At 33.3% G+C, this 18,154-nt stretch overlaps 1 protein-coding gene and 1 long non-coding RNA gene across 3 annotated transcripts in view; both read right to left on the minus strand.

Annotated features, from left to right (window-relative positions):
* The window catches only part of LOC141457322 (zwei Ig domain protein zig-8-like), a 721,433-nt gene that overhangs the window by 218,395 nt on the left and 484,884 nt on the right, over positions 1-18,154 (minus strand). The gene's annotated exons all lie outside the window — the stretch shown is intronic.
* On the minus strand, positions 2,899-4,246 carry LOC141457035 (uncharacterized). Its single transcript, XR_012460173.1, has 2 exons — positions 3,680-4,246; positions 2,899-3,580 (listed from the first exon to the last, which is right to left on the minus strand). It is a non-coding gene; the product is annotated as an uncharacterized lncRNA (long non-coding RNA).

Consider the following 18,154-nt stretch of genomic DNA (forward strand, 5'->3'; position numbering starts at 1 on the left):
TTTTATGATAGGAAGAGCCCAAAATGCGATTGGCTTCAATGCATAACTTGCAAGAAATGGCTACATGATGGCAATTTGCATTGCAAAAAAATGAAACAAAAAATGTCTTTTGTTCGGTGTTTCTTCCCCTCAGAGTTTAATATGAATATTTTGCAGTTTACCTAATATTAAATTTGTAATTTTTTCTTTCCCAATTTATATCTTAAGATATTGTTGCATCTTCCCCCGCATGAACTGGCATCTTACCCACATGATGTGGGAAGATGCCAGTTTTGCCAAATTTCATTCAAATGCATTTTTATCGGTTTTGCATTTAATTAAATATACTAATATATACGAGGGTCGTTTGAAAAGTCCGTGCAAAGTCAGAGAGATAGCACTACTGGCGCGTATCGAGGTTATGTTTAGTTAGTAGCATCTCTTGGAAAAACACACACCAAGTTTCAGCCAGATCGGTCTATTTCTTTGTGTTTGGCATTCGTTTGAATCGAGGAAGTCGAGTGATTTTCAAAAAATGGACGAAAAAGAATTTCGTGTGTTGATTAAACACTACTTTATGAAAGGCAAAACGCCTCAGGAGACTAAAGAGAAGCTTGATAAACATTATGGTGACTCTGCACCTTCGATTAGAACAGTTTATAAGTGGTTTCAAAATTTTCGGAGTGGCCATATGGGCACAAGTGACGCTGAACATTCTGGACGCCCTGTTGAGGTCACTACTCCAGAAATCATTGATAAAATCCATGATATGGTGATGGATGACAGAAGAGTGAAGGTGCGTGAGATTGCTAGTGCTGTGGGCATCTCGAATGAACGGGTACATAATATTTTGCATCAACATTTAGACAAGACAAAGCTATCTGCAAGATGGGTGCCGCGATTGCTCACGCTTGACCAAAAACGAAATCGTGTGAAGTGTTGCAAGGACGGTTTGCAGCTGTTCCAAAAAAATCCGCAGGACTTTAAGCGTCGTTTCGTCACTGTGGATGAAACATGGATACATCACTACACTCTTGAGACCAAAGAACAATCTAAAGAACAATGGGTTACCAAGGGGGAATCTGCGCCAAAAAAGGCGAAGACCGTTCCTTCGGCCGGAAAGATTATGGCGACTGTCTTTTGGGATTCGCAAGGAATGATCCTCATCGACTATCTGGAAAAGGGTAAAACTATTACTGGTGCATATTATTAATCGTTATTGGACCGTTTGAAAACCGAGCTGCAAGAAAAACGCCCACGATTGGCCCACAAAAAAGTCTTTTTCCATCACGACAACGCACCAGCTCATACCTTAGCAGTTGTGGTCGCAAAATTAATGGAAATAGGGTTCCAACTTGTTTCACATCCCCTCTATTCTCCAGACTTGGCTCCCTCGGACTACTATTTGTTCCCCAATATGAAGAAATGGCTGGCGGGAAAAAGATTTTATTAAAACGAGGAGGTGATTGCAGAAACGAATGGCTATTTTTCAGACTTGGACAAATCCTATTATTCGGAAGGGATCAACAAACTAGAGCAGCGTTGGACGAAGTGTATAAGCCTAAAAGGAGACTATGTTGAAAAATAAAAAGGTTTACCCCAAAAAATTAAGTAGTTTTTATTTTTGCACGGACTTTTCAAACGACCCTCGTATATGTAATTAAAAAATAAAAAACAACCCGGACGTTGATACATTTGGTGTTGTTTTTCGATAACCCAGTTTCCTCAGAACGGAAATAAGTATTAAGTGTGGCATCTTCCCCCCACTTACCTTATATAATTTTTATATCAATCAGTCACCAAAAATAATGAACAGTTATTTCAATCTAACTTTTCTATTTATTTTCAACAACTTTCTGAGTAGATAAAGATGAATTTGAAAGCCATTTAAATAAAAATAATTGGTAAAATTAGATCTAAATTTTGTTCTTCACAGAAGATATTAGTTAGGTGATTATTGTATTAGATTCTTGCGCTATGATCTTAGGTTCGAATCAGCTGCTGGCACTTAGATTTTCTCTTCCTAGGTGCTTACTACAGCTAACTATCCGACGATGGACAGTCTGGTCAGTAACGAGAGAACACAGTCCACAATCTGGTAGCAGAAGGAGATATTTCTTTGCTTTCTTTGCAAGTTAACAGTCACCGAACATTCAGTTATCACCAAACTCAGTTAAAAACAACTATCATTCAGAATTATCGATTAGAATGTTGTAATTTTCAACAAATGTGGGACTCAAATCAGACGTTTTTTACTGATTTTACAGACAGCTGACAGCGATTATACTGCAGCTAAATAACCATTAAATAATTTTCCGTAAAATGTCAGCAAATTTAACCAAACTTAACTTCAAATCAATTCAGTGAAATCAGGGTCATAAATCTTCTTTAGGATAAATGAAAATTAATTGCCTAACATTAAACATGAATGGACAAACAGATATTCTAAATGACACATTACTTTGAGATATATTATATTAATTAACTGAATTTAATGGAAGGATCACGGTGTTATCAGGTAAGATAGTGGAGTCGTCAACTAACCAAATTCGCTGAATTGAGTGTTTTGGTGGTAATATTCATACAATATAACGGCAATTTTTGTTCCAAGTTGGCTATTTTTAGTCAATTTATTAAAGGCGTTTTTCTAATTTTCCCGCAATTTTCTTATCAGCTTTTTCTTTTTAAACTTCATAATCAGCTTTTGCTTGAAACTTTTTTTGTGAAAACTGATTTCTGGGAAAGTTCGAGTTGTGGTAGTGTTTAGGCATACCTCTACAGTTCCATTCCCGTGTTCTTAATTCTCTAACATTCTGTTACTGTGAACTGAATAATATTCTAAAATAAAGAGCTATCACAAAAATTGGAATTCAAAAATTCGGGCTAACAACAGAAAAATTAGCATTATGACAATATGAGTAACTCCAAAAAAAGATTTAATATATTTAATAGACCTTCTTAACAAATTCAATGAAATTGATGTACAGCATCAAGTGTTAAACTGAATTAAAAAAAAAAAAAATAAAAAATAAGTGTTATTTCTGGTTTTTCGACAAAACTTCTTCATTTTAAAAAAAGCAAAGTTATATCGAAGAGAATCCAGTCAGTTTCTAAATTAATGGTAGGAAAACATGACGATATCACAGATTGCTAGCATTTATCTAACTTTATCAAAGATAAATTTCATCAATGAACACTTGCAGTGGCTATACGATTTTTTTAACGGTGAACAAAATTTATAAAACTTTCAATAATTACATACACTAAATAATAATTTAAGAAAAATATCGCATTAAAATTTGAAAACATTTGAAAGTTTTTATGGAAATGAGCGTAATTCGTGGATCTCCTTTTACAGCTCAAGTGACAGACCAAAAAATGAAATAACAAAATGAAAATAAAGAAAAAAAAACGACAAAAGCATAACTTGTAACCTTCTATTGACTGAATATACTGTCAAAGGTATTAACTTCAATAAATTTTTGTGTAAATTCAGTAAACTTCACTCTTTAGCCGGTTTAAATCTGCAGCTGCTATTATCAAATTCTTGGTAAATAGCTGGGCCTCCATTGGATTGATAAATTCTTGACATGCCAATAACCTTTAACAAACAATATAAACCAATTAAATTTAATTAGTATTCTATACTAGCGTTTCTACTCTGTGTAGTTACAAATTTCCATCAAATCAATAAACTTACTAAGAGACAGAAATTCCATGATACTTTTACGTACATAACATAAACAGTTTTGAGTTTGTCAGTGACTGTGCAGGTGTACACTTCGTCTCTGTAATTTTCTTGTATTTTCTATGGTTTATGGTGAGTGACATTTGTGAAAATTAGCAGAAATTGAGATTATTGTGTGGGTAATAGTTTTGTGAATTTTCAGAACAATTTACCGAGTAATTTTCTAATTATTTTAGTGTAAAATAACTTAGAATATAGAGAAAGAGTGCTTTATTTCAAATTAATCAGATTGTTGAACTTTTGTCTGTTTGTATATTTATCAAGATGCCGAATACAAACGAAAACATAGAGTCAGGTGGGAGTAGCTCCAGTGTGCCTAAAATAAGTAGTGGGGATTACAATGATAATCTTCTAACTAGCATGTTTGATACGATGCAAAATATTACTGCTGAAATTAAAACAATGAGAAAAGATTTGGAAGCACTAAGAGAAGATAACAAACGTATTTCTCTTTCTATTTCGTCTCAGGAAAAGTACTTTAAGAAAAATTGTAGAGAACTAAAAAATGAAATATTTAATTTGAGGCAAGAAATGATTAATGATAAAAATGAAATTTTGGCCCTAAAGCAGGCAACCAAACAAAATTTAATAAAAATTTCAAATTTTCCTGTTAGTGAAAATGAAGATCTTTTTACTGTACTATTTTTGAGAAAGTTTGTAAATATATTAAGTTTAGCGTAAATGTAGTGTTCATAAAAGATTGTTACAGACTGAGTTCTAAGAATAGTGTGTACACCCCTTTAATTATAGTGAAATTCCTTAGAAATAAAGATAAAATGTCTTTTCTAAAGATTCTAAGAGAGAATAAAGTAAGGTTAACTTCTCAAATGATTGAAGAAACTTTACCGAACACACAAATCTACATATCGGAATATTTAATACCGGAAATGGCAGCTATTTTCAGAGAGGTTCGAAACATGAAGAAGAGCAAGCTGCTAAAATTTGTTTGGGTAAGGAATGGCAAAATATTTGTTAAAATATCTGAATCATCTCGCCCATTGCTGATAACAAGTAAAGAGGATTTAAGTAATATTACCAAGCCTAAAACAGACGTACGAGGATTATTAGGGGATGAAGCAGAGTTAGATGAATCTCCGAAAGCAGTACACAAAGTAAGAGGAAGAGGACTCAGAAGATTCCAAGAACTTCAAAAATTGGCGAATTTTTTCGCCCCCACAAAATAGCAGAGAAGTAGCTCTATACTTAATCAAAATCTTTCTTATTGTGAAATTAATACTAACAATAGTGTCCACAATTTAGATATTGGCTCCAATTATAAAAAATTAAATGCCGTTTTTCAGAATGTTCGCGGTTTTTCTTCATTATTTGATTTAGATAAAAATTCACAAGCTTGTATTTCTCAAATAGATATCCTCTGTTTAACTGAAACTTGGCTCATATCTAGTAAATTCAAATTACCCAGTTTTCTGGAAAATTTTGAATGCTATCTCTCAGAGGCAGTGAAAGAAAAGGCATTAGGGCGCCCCTAGTGGCGGACTAATGATTCTGATTAATAAACATTGCAGTTATGTTACGAGCCTAATATATAAAGATAACACTATTATTGTTCTTAGTATTAAAACTCCAGATTGTAGCATTATATTAGGGTTGATTTATTGGAGGCCTTCTAATCAGTTTGACTGTTATCACTCTACTCTGTCGGAAATTATTGAAGACTTAATAGTCAGATTTTCTGAACTGCCAATTATATTGGGGGGTGATTACAACTCCAGAATTGGGACATTAAATAACCTAGATGCTGATATTTTTCAAAACGTACCTCTGTTGCCAACCCGTGATTCCTTGGACTCAACTGTGAATAATCGAGGAAAATTGTTGGTGGAGTTAATGGAGGAAAATGGAATGTTTGTCCTGAATGGGCGTCTGCCGACAGATTTTCCTGCACAATTCACATTCCTCTCTAAACAGGGTTCAAGTATCATCGACTTGATATGGTGCAATCTTAATTTAGTTAATATTATCTCAAGCTTTGAAGTAAAAAATTTAAACCTTTTAAGCGATCATTTCGCATGTTCACTGAAATTAAATGTACTTCACAAACTAAGTCCTCAAACAAGATGTACACCATTGGTGTATCAAACAAAATTCATTTGGAATGACAATTTAAAAGAGGAATTCACTAATACAATTGTAAGCTCCACTCATTTGTATTTTAATAGTAATAACTGTGAAGAACTATATCAGTACCTGAACTCTGCTATTGTGGAAACTGTCTTGTCTTTAAAAATGATTAGATTTCAAAAAACTAATAAAACTATAAATGTTAATTATAAAGAAAATAAATGGTTTGACGGTGAATGCTATGAAGCTAAACGCGCTTTCAATTATTATTATAGGGCATGGCGCAAAAATAAAACTAACAGGAGTGCTCTAGAGTTATTCCTTGTCCAAAGAAATGTGTACAGAAATTTAATTAAAAATAAGAAAAGGCAGTTCAAGAAGTCATATATAGGTAGTCTGACGGCAGCGCGAAACTCAAAAGAGTTTTGGTCAATTATTAAATGTTTAGCACCAACTCCGGTCCTACAACTTGAAAAATGGCATGAATTTTATTCTGATTTTTATCGGCCAAGAGAAATCACGGGGAACTTAGAGTTATGTTGCAGTAACAGTGAACTAGAGCAGGAAATAACTTTGGGTGAACTTCAACGGGTTCTGTCCCGCTGTAAGGCTAACAAAGCCGGGAGGCAGGGACTTGATTCCTTACAAATTTTATAGCAATCTCCCTCCTGCTTGGCAACATTATGTTCTAAATATGTTCAATTTGATAATAAGAACTCAGAAAATACCAGAGAGTTGGGCTCAAATTGATTTGAAAATGTTGTACAAGAAGGGCGACGCCTCTGATCCTCGCAATTATAGGGGGATAGCATTATTGAACAGTCTTCCAAAGTTGTTTACCTCAATTTTGCAAAACAGATTGAATACCTGGATTGAATACAATTCAATATTAGGCGAGGAACAGAATGGTTTCCGACCAAAAAGAGGTTGCATCGACAATTTGTTTGTTCTCAGACTAATAAATAATAAACCGTTTTTTGCAATATTTGTAGATTTCTGGAAGGCTTTTGACTTAATATCTCATAAAACCTTATGGCTTAAATTAATAAAATTGGGAATTGGTTCAAATACAACTAAAATTATTAAGAGTTTATACGATAATGGTAAACTTTGCGTAGCCACCAATCTTGGAAGTACGGCTGATTTTGATGTAACTTCTGGTGTCCTTCAGGGAGAACCACTATCACCGTTATTATTCAATTTATTCATTCGTGATTTTGTTCAGTTTTTTGAATCTCATGATGCCTCTTTTTTCCCAATTAATAAAAATAATCGCTTGCTCCTTCTGTCTTCTCTCAATTCTCTCTCTCTCAATTCTCAATTCTAGAAAAATATTGTAATGAAAATTCCCTTTATGTTAATTCTTCTAAAACTAAAATTGTCTATTTCTCTAAAAGTACCCGACCGAAGAAGTTTCGGGGAGTGTTTCTCGCTGGTGAACCGATAGAGATAGTAAATTCAGTGAATTACTTGGGATTGCCATTAAGTGCAACGGGTAAGTTTTTTCAAGCTTGTAAGTATTTCACCGCAAAAGGTAACCCGTGTACACAAACTTTTGATAAAATCCCGTACCCCAGACACAAAAGTTAGAGATAAATTATTGCACGCTTTAATTAGGTCTATTTTGTTATATGCCGGAGAATTATGGGCATTTAACTACTTTGATGAAATTGAGAAAGTACAGCTGAAGTTTATTAAACAAATTTATAATGTCAGTAAAACGCCAAATAGTATTGTGCGTCTGGAATATGGACTTGTCCCTTTAAAAGTTAGAATATTTAAAAGTATGGTTACCCTTGCAGTAAATATACTTGGGATGCCCCCAACACGATTGCCTCGTATCTGCTTTGACGCTCTTCTCACTAGGGAAACTCTTCCGTTTAATAAAATTCAATACAACTGGGTGACCCCGTTTAAATCAATTTTAAGTTCCATAGGGGCCTTAGATTTCATGCAGGGAGATCTCGTTATTCTTAAATCTCAAATTAAAAATTTAGAAAAACAACTTTGGAATGACTGTTTAAGTAGAGATATCGCCTATGTAATTGACCGGTGTAAGTATAATATTTTGTACCGTCACATAAGTAGTCTGGGCAGCAATGAACTGCATCTATCTTGGCTTATTTCCATCAAAAAAATTCGCTTATTATCCCAGCTTAGATTAGCTAACCTCAATAAAACAAAAATCTATTTCAACTCTTGTACTTATGTCTATGATAGCTCCAATATATGTACTCTATGTAAAAATAACGTTTCAGACACCTTGCTCCACTTCCTTTTCTCCTGCCAGGTCTTTCAGTCTTTCCGAACACATAAATTAAATAACTATATTGCAACAGCTTTACCTGAACCAGAAAACTATGTAAACCTATTTTCCATTAACTCTGTAAATCAAATCAATGCTATATGTGATTACGTTAAATTATCTTTACAAATAAGAAGCTTTTTACTTAATGAGTGGTAACTTCTTAAAAAGCTAAGAAAGCTATTGAAAGTTAAGGTCTGATTTAAGACAGAAAGAAAAAGAAAAGCTCTTAGGATGTTCATATAATTTTGTTTTTACGAATTTAAATTTATTTTTTTGCGTATTTATATCTACCATTTATGTATCATTGTATCAATTTATTGTATTTATGTATCAATGTCAAACACCATGCTAAGGGGATAAGCCCCAAAAGCAGTATGAAATAAATAAAAAATAAATAAAATAAAAACCATAAACTTTTGACGAAATAAAAATTTCCTAAACAAAATGTTTTGGATTTAAGGTTAATTTAAAGATAATACGAGGGTCGTTTGAAAAGTCCGTGCAAAAATAAAAACTACTTAATTTTTTGGGGTAAACCTTTTTTATTTTTCAACATAGTCTCCTTTTAGGCTTATACACTTGGTCCAACGCTGCTCTAGTTTGTTGATCCCTTCCGAATAATAGGATTTGTCCAAGTCTGAAAAATAGCCATTCGTTTCTGCAATCACCTCCTCGTTTGAATAAAATCTTTTTCCCGCCAGCCATTTCTTCATATTGGGGAACAAATAGTAGTCCGCGGGAGCCAAGTCTGGAGAATAGGGGGGGATGTGAAACGAATTGGAACCCTATTTTCATTAATTTTGCGACCACAACTGCTGAGGTGTGAGCTGGTGCGTTGTCGTGATGGAAAAGGACTTTTTTGTGGGCCAATCGTGGGCGTTTTTCTTGCAGCTCGGTATTCAAACGGTCCAATAACGATGAATAATATGCACCTGTAATAGCTTTACTCTTTTCCAGATAGTCGATGAGGATTATTCCTTGCGAATCCCAAAAGACAGTCGCCATAATCTTTCCGGCCGAAGGAACGGTCTTCGCCTTTTTTGGCTCAGATTCCACCTTGGTAATCCATTGTTTAGATTGTTCTTTGGTCTCAGGAGTGTAGTGATGTATCCATGTTTCATCCACAGTGACGAAACGACGCTTAAAGTCCTGCGGATTCTTCTGGAACAGCTGCAAACCGTCCTTGCAACACTTCACACGATTTCGCTTTTGGTCAAGCGTGAGCAATCGCGGCATCCATCTTGCGGATAGCTTTGTCATGTCCAAATGTTGATGCAAAATATTATGTACCCGTTCATTCGAGATGCCCACAGCACTAGCAATCTCACGCACCTTCACTCTTCTGTAATCCATCACCATATCATGGATTTTATCAATGATTTCTGGAGTGGTAACCTCAACAGGGCGTCCAGAACGTTCAGCGTCACTTGTGCCCATATGGCCACTCCGAAAATTTTGAAACCACTTATAAACTGTTCTAATCGAAGGTGCAGAGTCACAATAAAGCTTCTCTTTAGTCTCCTGAGGCGTTTTGCCTTTCATAAAGTAGTGTTTAATCAACACACGAAATTCTTTTTCGTCCATTTTTTGAAAATCACTCGACTTTCTCGATTCAAACGAATGCCAAACACAAAGAAATAGACCGATCTGGCTGAAACTTGGTGTGTGTTCTTCCAAGAGATGCTACTAACTAAACATAACCTCGATACGCGCCAGTGGTGCTATCTCTCTGACTTTGCACGGACTTTTCAAACGACCCTCGTAGATGTTTTATTAAGTAAAAAAAAAAATGTTTTCATTGGTATGAATCAACAATCTAATGCTATCGATAATCGCTGGACTGTAACAAACTTGATGAGCTGAACATTCACTGAACTGGATAGAACTGAATTTTCTTTTGTCCTTAACAACAATCGTCCATTAGAATGAAACATGGCCTTTAAATTGGAGGTACCTTTTTATTCCCAACTTTCTTATCAGATGAAGAGGAAAGTATTTTGCAAAAGGGCACATTTCCGATATCTAAGCAGTGGATTCGGAGACATGGATAGTTGATCTAACAGTACGCAACATTGTTTAAGAAGCACTTCAGTATGCGAGAATATAAACTGTAAGGTCTGAGCCTTAAAAAGAACCCGATTGTCCTGCGGCTTCCTCGAACGATTAAGAGTCAATTTTAACTACAAGACACTTCTACATAAAACAATTATCAATTCCAAAAAGTTGATTAACTAAGAATCCTTATTCATTATATCATTAAGCCTTCTTACCACATCGATAGCCCATTTGTGTCTGCTTATATTGCATGATTATGCTCTACGTAAGCTGCAATTTTGACATCACCCTGATACGAGATATAGGTTGCGTTCCACTAAGCGACCACAACTACCACGCTCACGACCGCGATTTTGCCCGTTCCACTTGCTTGCGAGCGTTGCGATCGAAAACCCAAGTGGAATGGACTGTGGGCGTTTTAACCGTTCATGTAAACATTACATATGACGGCCTCGAAAATAAGTTAGAAGCTTGAAGAGGTTTTTTTTTTTTAATTTTAACCCCGTTTATAAGCAGTTATAATAAACTTTATTAGTTATTGGTAAAGTTGACTTATATTAAAAGAATATATGTAATTCAATTTTTTATATTACATTTTAGTGGAGTATTTATAAAATTTACGTTTAAATAAAATTAAAATGTCTTTTGTGGCAACAGTTGGATATTTATTAATAATGCTTTAGAAAGTTCTTTATCTAGTTCCGACGAAGAGTGGAATGCAATTTTACAAAATCGCAATGATAAAAAGCGAAAACTTAGGCCACGTATTATTAGCTATCAGTGTAATTGATCTTTATTCAGATGAAGGATTTAAAAGTTATCTCAGGTAAATGATTTTGTGTTATTCAGTGATTTAGTATGTAAAGGGATAAGTAATTATTTATTTATTTATTTTTTGTAGACTTTCGAGAAACACATTCTATTATTTACATGAAATAGTACTTTCATTTACATGAGATAATTTTTTCGGTCGCTATATTTTGTTTTAAAAATTGCGCCATATTTCTGAACGCCCACTTCGACCCTTAAGGTGGGGGGTTGTGGGCTTCGCGTGAACGAAAATAGTGACGTCATTAGTGACGTTTTCGCCACGACCACAACGACCGCGGTCGCCAAGTGGAACGCCTGAAGGTATGTTTTGATCGTTGTGGTCGCTTAGTGGAACGCACCCATAGAAGGTTAAATTTTTTAATCTCCTTCAAATTTTAAACCGTTGTATCACACTTCTTATTGTTAAGAATTCAATAAATTATTTACCAAATTGAAGAGAAAAGATAGCTCAATAACTGGTTAGATTGCAATGTTTTCGTGACAATAGTTAATGAGATATAGAAGGTTAAATTTTGGAGGTTTTACAAATGGTGCACAAATTTACACCATTATATTCTTCTGAATACAATGAATTCTTTACCGAATTGTGGAGAAAATTGAACTCTATAACTGCTTTAAGTTGCAATGTTTTAGTGATAATAGTTAATAGATATAAATGGTTAAATATTGGTGGTTATAAAAGTCGTTCAACTTAAAATCCCCTACAACTCTCTTCGTATTGTTCAGACATTAATGAATTCCTTACCCCATTGCAGAGAAAAGTTAGCTCTGTAACTGGAGTAAATTACAATTTCTAATTATATTAGATAAATAGATATAGAACGTTAAATTTTTGTGGTTTGTAAACTCTTTCGAATTTCACACTTCTATATCTCTCTTCATATTGTTCCGATTTTTAATGTATTCTTTACCAAATTGTAGAGAAAAGTTTGCTCTATAATTGATATAAATAGCAATGTTTTAGTGATAATAGGTAATGAGATATATATAGGGTTAAATTTTGGTGGTTTGTCAACTCCTTCAAATTTTAAACCTTTATAACTCTCTTCGTGTAGTTCAGATTTCATTGAATTCTTCACCAAATTGTAGAGAAAAGTTAGCTCTATAATTTGTATAAATTGCATTGTTTTAGTGATAACAGTTAACGAGATATAGATGGTTAAATTTAGATTTAATTTAGATGATTAAATTTAGAATAATTTAAATTTAGATGGTGTGAAGTATGTGAACTCCTTCAAATTTCAAATCTCTATATCTGTCTTCATATTGTTCTGGATTCAATGTATTCTCTTCTGTAGAGCTAGCTAACTTGTATAATTTGCATTGTTAAATTGTAAATTAAAAGAAGTAATGGCCTGTAAATTACAGAGAAGGGAGCTGGGGCAGTAAAAAGTTTGGCAAGGAAAACTGAGCTCGGTTAAGGTAAAATACGGATTGTTTCTTGATAAAATAAACTTTGTAAAACAAAATTGAAAACGTATAGGTGTTTATTCTTTGTAACATTGTACATTACTGTCTAAAATATGGAAACGCCTTTTACCAATAGTCAACCGTTACTTTGTTCAAACATAATTACTTATTGCCGTTTAAATTAATAATTACTACAATAAAAAAGGTCACATTTCCGTTACTTTATAAAATTAATTAACAGATCTAATTATCTGTTATAAAAATTAAAAGAAATAGCAACTGTTAACAATAAGGAAAAGTCTTTACCAGTTCACTGATAGTACAAAAGACTAACTCACACAACCAACTCTTCAAGTTGGTTAAACAGCAGAATAAACCGCATTGCGATTTTCACAGCCATTGTACATAAACGTTGATTGGATGTAATTCTATCCACCTTCTAGAGAACTCCAACTAAAAGTTAATTGTTATCACACTTTTCTCTTAATTATTAAAGTTCTTTTCAAGAATCGTAAAATAAATACTTCATGGATTTTAAAGAAAAAGAAATATATATATATTTAAACATTATCTTTATGTTACTTAATGAAATCTTAAATTCTAGCAATCCTACTTCTACTTACACAAGGTAGTACTTAGTACTCAGACCTTGTACTGGAGGCAGGAAAAAACATTCTTTACTTCATCTGCAAAACAGACATTATCTACTCTACTCCTAATTAATCCGATATAACTTTGATTGTTTTATTACGCCTTTAACATTAAAATTTTTCACTAATCGTGAACTTTACCCTGCATTAAACTGTCTTCTCTGTTCAGGTACTTTTCTAGTAATAGATATAGTCTATGATGTAACCTTTATGAATTTAAAGTTTTCTATGAACTTGATGAATCAATTGCTGAAGTTGGATTCAAAATTCGAAACCGATGTGAATAACTGTGTAAAACCCACGATTTATATCTCTAACATTGCCATTCTTATTATCTACTCCTCAACTATTTAGCTTCATCTGTAATCCAATCTTCTGGCTAAACAATAATTGATCCATGCATAGGCCGACATTAAGAAGAGATATTCATCAACCGCAGGTGCCGTAGAAGTTCGTGTTATCTATTATCGCACTTCGTGTATTATTAATATTAGATTTTTTAAAAAATTGAGAAACGATTGTTTCCATTCAATACTCTTTTCCATTGTCTTACAATGTTGAGAGAATTATTCCCGTTTTGTGTAATACTTCTCAATAAAATTGAAATTAAGGAGGATTCTGGATAGCAGGAACATTACATTTTAAACCGTTCGAAAACAAAAGTCCACTGGTAAGTGCGTGTGAAGAATTTTAATGTTCAGAATTATTATTTTATTTCATTTGATTTTCTTAGTGCAGGTGTCGGCAACCCGCGGCTCGCGAGCCGCATGCGGCTCTTTTACACAAATTGTGTGGCTCTTCATCCAGTCCAAAATATATTTTATACTTCAATTTTATTGGAACGTGTGAAAAATTCATTTATTGAATAAAGATATTTTTTCAAAAAGAATTTTAAATATGATAGGTTTGAAATTGAATAGAATTATATTAAAATACAGAACGTAATATATAGGACTGCCGCCATTTTCATTCAAACACAGGTTTGGTTATTATTTATTTGTTTACTTACTTTGCAATATGTGAAAATAAATATATAAAACATTTAAATGTTATTGAATATCATAAAATAATAATTTGCGAATACAAATGATCTACAGAGTTTTTTACTCTATCATCCTTGCGGCTCTTGGTAAGATTTATTAAAATTATTTAAGGAAAAATGGCTCTCTACTTGAAATAAGTTGCCGACCCCTGTCTTAGTGCATCAACTTCTATGCCATTTGCACTGTATAGCGATTAATTATTCTTCAACTAAGATGACGCCTAATTCTAGCAACATCCTTTTACAATTTATCTAAAATGTTAAGGGGAGTTCGTGGTCGTTACAAACTACAGTTGCTCTCCAAACTTAGCCTTCGAAACTAGTCGGATAAGTTAGGAAACAACAGCTAAATATAATATGCGCTATCTTCAATCTTCTTATTTAGGGTGAAGGTAGGTTGTTAGACATCCCCTTATCTCTTTCACTTTATTAATGTTTGATCTTAAGTGGTTTCTCTTTAAAAGATACTGAAGCACAATCTTTCGCTATTTCGATGCAATACATTTGTGCCTATCGAATATTCTGTACAGATTTAAATTCACTAGGAAACCTTTACGATACTAAAATTATATTAAAGAGGCTGTTGTTAAACACATAGCTCTACTACCCACAAATCTGAACATATGGACTTGAACTTAATGGTAGAGCAAACCGCATCCAATCTCCCCAATCGAAAATCCTACGCACCATCGTTATCGCACCAAAATATCCTCTCCTTCAATTCTTCCCGAAAACTTAAGTTATATTGTTAGCTTCGCGATCAAATAAGTTTGGCTCCCGTCTAATTGATAGTTCAATATTTCAATAGTAGAACAATTTTTAATCAGCACGGTATTTGCAGCTCCGGAGCAAAGTAACCACCGCATAAAAATTGATTGTAATTGATCAGAAATTACTAAAAAGTAAGTAAAGTAAAGTAATTGCCTATTTTTTCAGGCGGGGCTTAACGTCCAAATACCAATTAGGTGTCGTGGACGGAGGCGAATAGCAAACATACTTTACTGTAAATTTCTTTTATTAACCTTTAAATAAAATCCAAGGCCTAAGACCGGGAATCGAACCCACTACCACAATGCATGCTAGCTTTACAGGTCTCGCCTCTTAACCGCTCGGCTACCGTGGCGACTCGGAAATTACTAATCGTATAAATATAAAAACGTTTTCTCTTCATAAACCCCAAATTTTGAGCAACAAAAAGTCAATAAACTGACACATTTTTAGTCGATTGTATCTTTCTGGCCTGGCTTCTTTCAACCCACTCCTCTGCAACAAAAGTCAAATCTGATTTCGAAAATCAGCTAAAATAAAATACTTTTCCCTTACAAATAGAGAAAGAGAAAGTAAATAAATCAGATATTGGTGGTATATTAAAAATTGAATGGGTTTTTATCAACTAGGAATTTTGTTGTTTTATTTTATTGCAATATAATTTAGGCTCTTTAGACTCTTTAGGCTCTTTAGAATGCTTCCATTACAAACCTAACATATCTAAAATTTTAGAAAAGTACAGGGAATATTTGCATTTGGCTGATTTAAATAAAGTAAATCAAAGTATGTTTAATTTATTTTGGAACTCTCAAAATTTATTACTAAATCTTGATCAACAATATTTAGCTAAATTCATTTCTTTTCAAGTTGTAAGAATTTTTTTCTGAAATAAGATTGGGTGGCCCTTATGTTACTAAATTTAAAATCAATTATGTCATTTATACTATCAAGATCATTGTTTAATGTGAAATCAGAATGGACCGGAAACAATAATTCACCTGTTTATCAGCTGCCCAGTCTATGAAAGTTTCAGAATCCCACTGCATATAAATAAATATAACAATCATAAAGAAGAATTTTGTAAATTAATTAATAATTTTGAAGATAAAAATATGTACGCAATTTTTAATTATTTAAAAAAAGTTTTAAATTTAAGTGCTTATACTCTACAAAGTTCATAAAGTAAACATGAACATGGAACTCCTTTGTAACAGATACATTGTATCTTTATACAAATATAGTTTGATTTAATTTGATTTTGTATTGCAATATAAGGCTCTCTAGTGGGGAGTAGGTCCTGTCCCGTTTTCTAATCTTAATCTTAATTGCAATATGACGATCATAACTTTAATTATTTATTGTCAGCTTGTGCAAGGGCTCATAATTATTCCTGATGAGCCCTACAAAAGAGAAACGACGCGGACTATACATATATGTCCTTAAGAATTATATTTTCATATCCTAAAAAACCCAGTGGTAAAGAACGCTTTTATCAGTAACTGTAGTTTGGTAATATTTGCTTCTTTATAAATATAAAAAGTTAACTGAACTATATTTAGTTGGCGGCCCTGAATAAATAAAGTTGATTTCCTTATTTATTTATTTTTTTTTGCAACTTTATTTGTATGCGTAAAGCGGCTAAGATTTAAAATATAACTAAAAGTTGATAATGTATTGGGAAGGAAAGCCTTTGGCCATGAGTTTCAAAGTTCTATGTGAAGCAATTTCACGTCAAATTAACCAACTCGATTAAATTCACATTTTGTATGCGGCACTTAAACAAATTGGCCACTTGGCGTGTTTGTGCCTCCATTCTAGACTTAAAAGTAGAACGTAACCCTCGTCCACTTCACCCAGTATATCGACCACTAACTCCACTATACTTTTTCTTTTTTCTTTTTTTCTCTTTTAATTTTGCATTCTAAAACCAACCCGCTTTCTACCATTTTTGAATTGGTAAACTTGCACCAACTAGTAAAATGTGTGACGTAGGAAAAAAAGGAACTCGAGAGGGGGTTAAAAAAAAAAAACCATTCTGGATGACAATAATAGCGAAGAAAAAAGATAGAATTGTCCCCTAGTAAAATTAATTAAAAGCTGGGTTTCTACCCTGGGTTGTAAATTGTTGCGACTTAATTTATGTTGTGTAAGAGGATCAATTCTCTCTGCTTGCACAAAAAAAAAAAAAAAAAAAAAAAAAATAAGCAAATAAATAATGAAAGCAAGGTCTTCATGGAGTTAAGAACACTGAAGAGGGTTGAACAATTTTAAAATGTTGAATAAATCAGAGCGGAAACAAGGATATACATGAACTGGCCGGATCCTGGTATATTAAAACTGCCCGTTAGGGCAGTTGTATAAGGGTTGATCGTCAAAAACTGCACTGAAAAAGTGTAACTTTGAAAAACATCCAACTTTGACAATTTTTTTTTCTCTTTTTTTATAAAAGATAAAATTCCCAAATTTTCTTTAAAATATTGGGCAAATCCTTCTTTATAACTGTAATTTTTTTGCAATAACCCAGATCTAATAGATTTTAAGAAATACGTTGCTGAAAATGGGAAAAAATGGCATTTTCAAAAAATGTTCTTGTTCTTGTTCCTCTACACTTTTTTAAGTGATATACTTTTCTGTCCAAGGAGCCAGTTGATTTAGTTTGACGTCTTCATTCCTGGCTAATCGAACTGTTAAATCTTCTACGAGCGCTTTTATGAGAATTTACAAGATATTAGTTTTTTAAAGAATGCACTGAGGGGGCGCTATTAACCACAACAATTGTTGTTCTATCCAAAAAGTTGAGTTAGGGGTTTACTCTTGGTCACCCTTACTTAGTGCCTCTCGTTTAAATGAATGGATATCAGCGTTCGAAGCAACTCCAAGGAAGCAGAACACAGAAATTCAACCCTATGTTTTAAATATAAAACTAAACTACAGTACAACCTCGATTAACCGGGCTGACCACCGGCTATACCCACCCCGGAAAACTGAAATCCCGGTTAAACCGAATACACAGTATTACATAGTACATTTGTACCTATGAATGTACATTAAAACTGTCCGGTAGGACAGTTGTATAAGGGTTGATCGTCAAAAACTGCACGAAAAAGTGTAACGTTGAAAAACACCCAACTTTGACAATTTTTTTCTCTTTTTCTATAAAAGATAAAATTCCCAAATTTTCTTTAAATTATAGGACAAACCCTCCTTTATAACTGAAATTTTTTTGCAACAACATAGATCTAATAGATTTCGAGAAAAAAGTTGCCGAAAATGAGCAAAAA

This window comes from Rhodnius prolixus, unplaced genomic scaffold, assembly GCF_049639745.1.
Source record: "Rhodnius prolixus isolate KJV_2025 unplaced genomic scaffold, Rpr scaffold_10, whole genome shotgun sequence".
NCBI classification, from domain to species: Eukaryota; Metazoa; Arthropoda; class Insecta; order Hemiptera; family Reduviidae; genus Rhodnius; species Rhodnius prolixus.